At 41.5% G+C, this 10,252-nt stretch overlaps 1 pseudogene; it reads left to right on the top strand.

Moving 5' to 3' along the window:
* Positions 1-1,875: 1,875 nt before the first annotated feature.
* LOC105487545 (glyceraldehyde-3-phosphate dehydrogenase pseudogene) lies at positions 1,876-2,752 on the top strand (annotated as a pseudogene).
* The last annotated feature ends 7,500 nt before the right edge of the window (positions 2,753-10,252 follow it).

The raw sequence follows: 10,252 nt of genomic DNA, 5'->3' as shown, positions 1-10,252 counted from the left end.
TCTTCCAGCCTCTGCCCATTATCCAGTTCCAAAGCTGCTTCCACATGTTCAAGTGTTTGTTATAGAAACAATCCCACTCTCTATACCAATTTCTGTCTTAGTCCACTCTGTGCTGCTGTAACAGAATATCTGAGACTGGGTAATTTATAATGAACAGAAATGTATTGGCTCACAGATTTGGAGACTGGAAGTCCAATATCAAGATGCTAGCAAGGACCTTCTTGCTGTTTCATCATCTGGGGGAATGCAAGATGGCAAGGGAGATCAAAAGGGGGCTGAACTTCTCATTCTTTTATAAAAACAACAATTACACCAATGAGTGGGGAGCCTTCATGGCCTAGTTATGTCTTAAAGGTTTCATATCTTAATACTGTTACAAATAGTCATGTCTTAAAAGTTCCACATCTTAATACTGTTACAAAGGCAACTAAATTTTAACAAGTTTTGAAAGGAACAAACATTTACACCACAGCAACTTCTATCATTGCCTCCTTGGTCAGTTGAAGGAAATCCTATCTATGCTAGATACTGAGGGTTTTGGATATTACAAACATCTTTCTGATCTGTCAACTTTGACTGTAACACCACCAGAATGTAATAAATTCATCAATTTTTTTTGCCTAAAGATTGTGTTTTTGAGATTTGATTTAAGAAATTTGTCCCCAGCTCTATGTCACAAAGATAATCCCTGATATAGTTTGGATATTTGTCCCCACCCAAATCTCATGCTGAATTATAACCTCCAATGCTGGAAGTGGGGCCTGGCAGGAGGTGGTCAGGTCATGGGGGCAGGCCCTTGTGGCTTGGTACTGTCTTCCTGATGGTGAGTGCTAATGAGATCTTGTCACGTAAAAGCATGTGGCACCTCCCCACACTCTCTCTCTCACTTGCTCCTGCTTTTGCCATGTGATGTGCCTGATCCCTCTTTACCTTCTGCCATGATTATAAGCTTCCTAAGGCCTCCCAAGAAGCTGAGCAGATGCCAGCACCCAGCTTCCTGTACAGCCTATAGAACTGCGAGCCAATTAAACCTCTTTTCTTTATAAATTTCCCAATCTCAAGTTTCTTGATAGCAATGCAAGAACAGCCTGACATAATCCCCTACATTATCTTATGTGAACTTTAGAGTTTAATCTTGCACATTTGTGCATTTAATCCAATTGAAGTCCACCTTTGAGTATGGTGCTAAGTAGGAATTCTCTCATATTTTTCGCCATATATTGAGCCAATTTTCCAAATACCAAATACTGAATAATCTACTTTTTGTTGACTTGGGTTGCCAGGTTTATTATATACTAAATGCCTATATAAATACAGGAATCTGTCTCTTAACATATTGTTCCACTGGATTATTTATCTGCTCTTGGTAAAATACAAATTCTTTAAAATCTTAACACTGTAATATGTCTTCATAGACTGGTAGGGCAGGTCTCATCTATTTGTGCTTCTATTTCAAATTGTACTTACTTTTATGTGGACCTGTAAACTTTCATATAAATATTATGGTAACGTATTTTCCTTCCTCAAAACAATTCAACTGGAATTTTTATTGAAATTGTCTTGAATTCATACTTTGATATGGGGAAAACCAGCATTTTTATAATACAAATATGTCCCATCTAAGAGCGTGGATTGTTTCTCCATTGAACTTTCTGTGTCACTCATTAATGTTTTTTTTTAGCTCTTTCCTCCTCCAATTCAGCAGACAGCCGCATCTCCTCTCGCACTGCCAGCCACATCCCTGAGACACCGTGGTGAAGGTGAAAGTCAGAGTCAACGGATTTGGTCGTATTGGGTGCCTGGTCAGCAGGGCTACTTTTAACTGGTAAAGTGGATATTGTCACCATCAGTGACCCCTTCATTGATCTCAACTACATGGTCTACATGTTCCAATATGATTCCACCCATGGCACATTCCATGGCACCATCAAGGCTGAGAACGGGAAGCTTGTCATCAATGGAAATCCCGTCACCATCTTCCAGGAGCGAGATCCCTCCAAGATCAAATGGGGTGATGCTGGTGCTGGGTACATTGTGGAGTCCACCGGCATCTTTACCACCATGGAGAAGGCTGGGGCTCACTTACAGGGAGGAGCCAAAAGGGTCATCATCTCTGCCCCCTCTGCTGATGCCCCCATGTTGGTAATGAGCATGAACCATGAGAAGTATGACAACAGCCTCAAAATCATCAGCAATACTTCCTGCTCTGCCAACTGCTTAGCACCCCTGGCCAACATCATCCATGACAACTTTGATATTGTGGAAGGACTCATGACCACAGTCCACACCATCACTGCCACCCAGAAGACTATGGATGGTTCCTCTGGGAAACTGGCATGACGGTGGTGGGACTCTCCAGAATATCATCCCTTCTTCTGGCACTGCCAAGGCTGTAGGCAAGGTCATCCCTGAGCTGAATGGAAAACTCACTGGCATGGCCTTCTGTGTCCCCACTGCCAACACGTCAGTCGTGGACCTGAACTACCATCTGGAAAAACCTACCAAATATGATGGCATTAAGAAGGTGGTGAAGCAGGCGTCAGAGGGCCCTCTCTAGGGCATCCTGGGCTACAACACCGAGCACCAGGTTGTCTCCTTCGACTTCAACAGCGACACCCACTCTTCCACCTTTGATGTTGGGGCCGCCATTGCCCTCAACCACTTTGTCAAGCTGATTTCCTGGTATGACAATGAATTTGGCTATAGCAACAGGGTGGTGGACCTCATGGCCCACAAGGCCTCCAAGGAGTAAGACCCCTGAACCACCAGCCCCAGTGACAGCACGAGAGGAAGAGCAAGGCCCTCACTGATGGGGAGTCCCTGACACACTCAGTCCCCAGTCACAGTGAGAATCTCCCCTCCTCACAGTTTCCATGCAGACCCCCTGAAGAGGAAGGGGCCTAGGAAGTTCCACCTTGTCTTGTACCATCAATAAAGTCCCCTGTGCTCAGCCAAAAAAATAAATAAATAAAATGTTTTTCTATAAAGTTTCTATGGATTAGTGATTAATTCCTAAAATTCTCTAGTTTTGACTGGTATTTGGAATGATATTTTGTTATATTTCCTAGTTTGCATTGTCAGTGTAGAAGATACCAAGATTTCTTAAGTTGTTCTTATCTAAAGGAATTGTTCAATTATCTTACTAGTTCTAATAGTTGGATTTTTTTGGACAGATGATTATATTATCTGCAAATAATAACAGTTTTATCTCCTTTCAAGTCTTACCTCTCCTACTTATTCATTTTTCCTTGTAGTTGGTGGCGAGCTTACATACAAGTGTTAATTAACAGGAGTGATGATGGGCATCTTTACATCATTTACAATTTCAGAGAAAATGTGAAAAATGCCCCTAATCTGTGTAACATTTAACATAACTTTTAGAGTAGACAACTTTAACAATTTGAAGAAGTTCCTTTCTATTTCCAGTTAACCAGTTTTATTATACATATCTGTTGAATTCATCAAGAAGTTTTTCTGCATCAATTCAAATAATTCTGCGTTTTATACTTTACTCTTAGCTGATGTAATAAATTCTGTTGATATATTTATGATGGTGTGTCATCTTGCATTCATGAGTAAGTCTTATTTAATTACTGTGACTTCTTATCATACACTTGGGTTTTCTTAACTATATCTTATTTAAGATATCTACATCTGTGTTCAAAATGAACTATGCCTATAATTGTTGGGGTGGATCGACCTTATCTATTTATAGAATGAAAAGTGGGAACACGCATGGTGGCTCATGCCTATAATCCTAGTATTTTGGGAGGCAGAGGCGGACAAATTGCTTGAGTCCAGGAGTTTGAGACCAGCCTAGGCAACATAGTGAGACCCTGTCTCTACAAAAAAATACAAAAATTAGCCAGGCATAGTGTGCCTGTTGTTTCAGCTACTCAGGAGGATGAGAGATAGAAGGATCGCTTGAGCTTGGAAGGTCGAGGTTGCAGTGACCTCTGATCACATCACTGCACTCCAGCCTAGGTGACAGAGTGAAACCCTGTCTCAAAAGAAAAGGCGCAGGTTTTGGTCTTTTTTAAATAACTTATCTAAAGCAGGAATTAATTATTTCTAAAAGTTTAGTAGAACTTATTAATAAAACTATCTGAGCCTTAGAGACTTACTGAGGAGAAAGATATCTTTAGTGTTATATTTATATGTATGTACTGGGTGCCAGTTAAAAATATGGTTAAAACAATTTCAAAGACCCTGGTTAATGGAGTCAATGAAGCACTTAGTTTTGGCATAACTTGGTTTCAGGGTTCTATTTCTCTTCTACTAGTCACTTCCCACCCTCTTCTTCATATTTCCTGAATGAGTCACACTGCCTGGCACAGAGTAGATGTTTTTTAGTTGAACTGATTAAATTTGGGTACCCATTATCATTAACCCGCTTCCTGGCCCGGAAGCCTGAGGGAGACCTACCTGCTTCCTCTCACTCTAAATAGGTGTCACTTATTCTACCCAATACAAATTGTCCTTTAGCACCTTAAACTTCAAGTATTAGAAATAAACTATTGTAACAATGTTAGTGAGTCCACCATGGCCGCAGCCCATGGGAGATTTTTTAGCCAATTCTGTCTATTCCACCTTTGCCAAGGGATGGAAGTTTGCTTTTGGGCCCCCATGTCTTCACAAGCTGCCCAAGTGCCAGCCTCTGCCCTAGGGTCTTACCTACAAGTATCCCATCTATGGAGGGCAAGGAGTCCCCAGGTGATGTGGGGTTGGGCCACCCACACTCAGGCCTCTGAACCACTCACTGGTCATTGGGAACAGAAATCCTGTAAATCAAGAACACAGCTCCCTCTTTCTCTCTGTGGCTCATTTCTCAACCCTGTATCTGTTGTTTTTGGTGGTTTTTTTTTCCTCCTGTATCAGGATGACTTAGTCTTTGAGGCAAAAAACCTGTTCAGGAACCAAGTTTCTGAGTCTTGACAACTCACATTTGGGTTAAAGAGTCTTTGGGACTTTGCTTTCAGTTTGATGTTAGCTAGAAGTGCTTATTAGGTACCAACAAACGAGAAAAAGGGAATAAGAAAATAGACAACAGAGAGGCTAATACTCAAGAGATGTAGGCCCGCCACACATCCACACTCACAGAAACTCAGAGGTTATCCTCCTGCTAAGTCAATGGACAACCAAATGCTCTGTCTATGGGATAGCCCTGCTCTGTCTATGAGATAGCCCTGCTCAGTCTATGGGATAGCCCTGCTCTGTCTATGGGATAGCCCTGCTCTGTCTATGGGATAGGCCTGCCCTGTCTATGGGATAGCCCTGCTCTGTCTATGAGATAGCCGTGCTCTGTCTATGGGATAGCCCTGCTCTGTCTATGAGATAGCCCTGCTCTGTCTATGGGATAGGCCTGCCCTGTCTATGGGATAGCCCTGCCCTGTCTATGGGATAGCCCTGCCCTGTCTATGGGATAGCCCTGCCCTATCTATGGGATAGCCCTGCTCAGTCTATGAGATAGCCCTGCTCTGTCTATGAGATAGCCCTGCTCTGTCTATGAGATAGCCCTGCTCTGTCTATGGGATAGCCCTGCTCAGTCTATGAGATAGCCCTGCTCTGTCTATGGGATAGCCCTGCCCTGTCTATGGGATAGCCCTGCTCTGTCTATGGGATAGCCCTGCCCTGTCTATGGGATAGCCCTGCTCTGTCTATGGGATAGCCCTGCTCTGTCTATGGGATAGCCCTGCTCAGTCTATGGGATAGCCCTGCTCTGTCTATGAGATAGCCCTGCTCTGTCTGTGCGATAGCCCTGCTCTGTCTGTGCGATAGCCCTGCTCTGTCTGTGAGATAGCCCTGCTCTGTCTGTGCGATAGCCCTGCTCTGTCTGTGAGATAGCCCTGCTCTGTGGAATAGCCATTTTGCTGTACACTGTTGCTCTGACAAACTTTCTTTTACTGCCAGCTTGCTCTTAAATTCTTTTCTGAGTGAGGCCAAGCACTCTCCCAGGCGAAGCCTCAGTTTTGGTGTTCACCTGCTGTGCATCAGTACGGTTGGGCTTGCCACTTGTACCCATGGACACGTTTCTGGACTCCACTGGACCACAGAATGCAATGTCTATCTGCTTTGGAGCCTGACAACTAATAAATACATGGGAGGCAGAATTGAGTCTTGGCTTTTTGAAAGTTATAACAGTGCACTTGGTGTCAGGTTATAGAGGTAACTCATCTCTAGCTACTGCTGATTAACAATGTTACTAACAGAACCTGAAAGCTGTTTGCTAACCCATGCTTCCTACCACCCTCCCACAACCGACCGGACCAAGGATTGGTGCCTGAACCAAAGGCAGACATCTACGCAGGGGACTGGCGACAAATTACCCCAAGTGGCCCCCACTGAAATCTTCCCTGGGAATATAAATGGGAGATGTACAAAGGTGGTGGGCAGGAGCAGACATAATGCAGGGAGAGGGCAAGTGGTGGAGCTCGTGAGGCAGAGCACAGAGAAAGTGTTAGTGTGGAGCGAGCGGGAGGCATGGGAGCAGAAATACGTCAAGGTACAATTGTGGCAAAGTCAGTGGAGGAAGCAACCTGGGTCTCTAGAGCCGCTGGGATGTAAGTCTGCCACCAGACAACCAGAGCTCCCGCTGGATCCCAAAGGGCATCTCAGGATTTGTGGGGTGAGCAGCCAGCAGAACAGAATGTCTGGGGTCCAGATAGTGTGGTCCTGGTGGCTGCCCCACTGCCTGACTTCTGGTCCATAGGTCAAAAACATTAAGAAATACTGGTGAAGACATTTTTAAGACCTGCAAACACTGACCTGCATTGTGAAAACAAGAATGATACCAACTGGTTTGTTAGCTAATGACATAATTTTAGCAGACCTCCCTCACTTATTAAATAAGAAAGCATTCTTTCCCAGAAGCTGTTTCTGTATTTAAGCCGAACCCAACATGGCCTAATTAGAGCTCTTACCAGGATCTTCATATGGATGCTGCACAAAATAAGAGTCAAATGGGAGAAAGCTTTAAATATCAAACTTTGGAAGACAGGAGAGATTGGAGAACATGACGATGAATTCATTCAATTGTTGCACAAACATGTATTGGCTGCCCCGATGCAAAGGGAATTCTGGGTGATAAAAGCAGTGCACCATGGTCTCTTTTCTCAAACAGCTAAAAATGCAGTAGAGCTGACAGCCTTCTACAAAATTTCCATGATGAAAGGCAGTGTGGGATATTATAGAGGCATGAACAAAATATTTAAATGTGGATAGTCATGTGAATATTCTTATACAAATCTGCCTTCATTCAGGAAAAAAAAAGTCCTTTCCTAAGCTCCTTATAATTCACCTTTCTGTCTTGTTTTAATGAGAATTGCTGCTATCGAAACTTTTGATTGACCAAGATTTCAGAGGGGCTGTTGGCTTTTCCTTTGTCTTTACCACCCATTAGATATTTGTTGTGATCAATGAGCAGACTAAAGAAGGTTCAGACTAAGTTTTATTATTAACATGAGAGACAACATTGATATGGATAGTTTTCAGCATGAATACTTATCTTACTGGTATGTATTAGGTAACTGATATACACATGAGGAGTACCTAATAGGATATGGCACTGTGTCGCCACTGAAATCTCATCTTGAATTGTAATCTGAATTGTGATCTCCACATGTTGGGGGAGGGACCCTGTGGGAGGTGATTAGATAGATCATGGGGGTGGTTCCCCCATGCTGTTCTCATGATACTGAGTGAGTTCTCATGAGATCTGATGATTTCATAAGGTGCTTTCCCCACCTTTGCTTGGCATTTCTCTCTCCTGCCACCATGTGAAGAAGGACATGTTTGCTTCCCTTTCCACTGTGATTATAAGTTTCCTAAGATCTCCCCAGCCATGCAGAACCGTGAGTCAACTAAACCTTTTTCCTTTATAAATTCCCCAGTCATGGGCAGTTCTTTACAGCAGCATGAGAACAGACTAATACAGTGCCTGCCCTGGGAAGAAGCCAGCACAGAGGAAAATCGGAAACAAATAACAGAACCAAAGATGAATTTTTTTTATTTGAACAATTGCTTCTTATGTCCAGTCATGCTACAAAAGCCGATAAACATAGATTGATCTGTACTAATTTTTATTTGTGCAGTCCTTGTACTGTAATAGTCTTAGGACTATTTCTGTTATAAAGCAAACTATTGGAAAGCTTTTCATCATATCTACTACTCTCTGAAATAGTATATATGGCACAATAATTCTCTTTACATTTTTGAAGTTATTTGCATAAAACTACCTAGTATTGGTGCATTTAAAAAATTTCTTCTATGATTGATTATAAGTACAAAGAACAGGCAAGGTGTTTTCTGAAGTGGAGCACTTTTGAGGGTAAAAATGAATGCTAACTAGGTGGATGCAAAGAAAACAGATATAAAATAATATACTCCTAAACAAACCAGGGAATATTGTGGGTTTTGTCAAGAAAAGGGTTAGCTGCTGCTCTGCAACCTGTTCTCTCTCTCAGAGACCCATGGAAGACAAAGAAAAATTGAAGAAACCACCCAGTCAAATCTCCTTGTAAAGATATGAATCAGATTTCGTCATGATATTTACTGCTGGAAAGATAATGGAGCATCCTCAACTATAGAATGCTTTTAGCAGGCTGTCCCTGGTCTACCTAAGTTACATATGGTAAGTAAGCACAGGATTTATAGATTTATATTGCAATGGGGCCCCTGGAAAATGTTAATGTCAAATGTATAATTATCATAGTATAAATGGAGATGTATTCATGATTGAAATCCTTTCTTTGTGAAAGCAATGCTCAGCACATGACTACTACACGATAAATCTTGGCAATTAACAACTTGTGATCACACTGGTGGTCTTAGTATTCTTGCTTCAACATAGTCTTGTGATTATCTGTGCCTTTTGAATCACTAGCAAAGCTTCATAAGGGTACAATTTACGATATTTTTATAAGCCTGATTTGATAATTTGACATAATTTTCTAATTTTCATATTAGGGAGTTGCGCAGAATATATGTTTATAATTTTTCCAATCTCTTCTCTATCTTTGCTTACATAGCCATCCCTAATCCTAACATAACGTATTTGAGTCTTTCTTATTTCCTTGATTGTCTTTGCCTTTAGAATTCTGCCCGCCACAATTGCATACATAATGCCACAAATGTAATGCCATTTTACCCATAAGCACTTCAGTGTGCATTTTCTAAAAGCAAGTATATTATCTTATGTAACCACAGTCCAATTATTAAAATCAAGAACTAACCTTGATAGAGTACTGGTATCTAATCGACAGACCTTCTCCAAATGTTGCCAGGTGTTCCACTAACTCTCTCTATAGGGAAACTAATAACAGGCAAGCTTCCAGTCCAGGCTGCAGCCCAGGATCTCATGCTGTGCTTGGCTGTCTTGTCTCTTCAGCCTCCTTTAATTGGAAACATCTCCTTGGTCTTTCTTTGTCTTTCACAACCTTGATGTTTTAAAGAGTGTACGACCTATACACTTTTTCAAAAGACACTTCTTAAACAACGTGCTGGACTTGAAGGAGAATTTATGTAGGATCAGTTTTGTTAGAATCATTCACTCCTATTGAAAGATGGAGAAGGCCCTACAAATGACAGGCACAAATAAAAACGATCAAAGCAAAATATTAAAATTATACAATAAAAAATGCAATGTTTTTATTTTTGTTTGCTTTGTTTACTGTTAAACATTCAGATCAGAGTAACTTCCTGAAATATCAACATAAAAATCTGAGTAAGCATGTCACTATGAAGAAAAAAGTGTATTTTCTAAGAACCAATTTTTCTTCTCAGCTCCTTTTTATTTGATGTTGATCAAAACATACAGTTGACAATTTAGAAAGTAAAAGAAAATGTTATACCTGAACACATGCACACCCCGTTACTTTATGTTGAATAGAGGAATGGCATAGGTGTTGGGGGATAATCAAAGACTAGGAAAAAAACAGTCAGAAGATGGTGCAACCAACTCGTGCTGTCCCAGCAGTGGATATACTACTCTCCATGCACACCCAGCTCTGCAAAAAATAGCAAGTTGTTCATTTACTTGTGTTGTGGTGCTTTGAGTTTTAACTAGACACCTTTGACTAGCATGGAGTGTAGTAATCTTATCTGCATTGTTTCCACATGTGCTGTTTCCTGGATTTGCTGGTTTGATCCTCCTGGAATTTAATCTAACGTAATTGATTATTCTTCAGGCTTATTGATTTGTTTTGTGGCACATTCTCTTTATAGTCAATCCCACCATAAAACCATCTTGCCCACC

Source organism: Macaca nemestrina, chromosome 5 (genome assembly GCF_043159975.1).
Source record: "Macaca nemestrina isolate mMacNem1 chromosome 5, mMacNem.hap1, whole genome shotgun sequence".
Classification (NCBI taxonomy): domain Eukaryota; kingdom Metazoa; phylum Chordata; class Mammalia; order Primates; family Cercopithecidae; genus Macaca; species Macaca nemestrina.
This window is presented reverse-complemented; position numbering and strand designations above follow the sequence as displayed.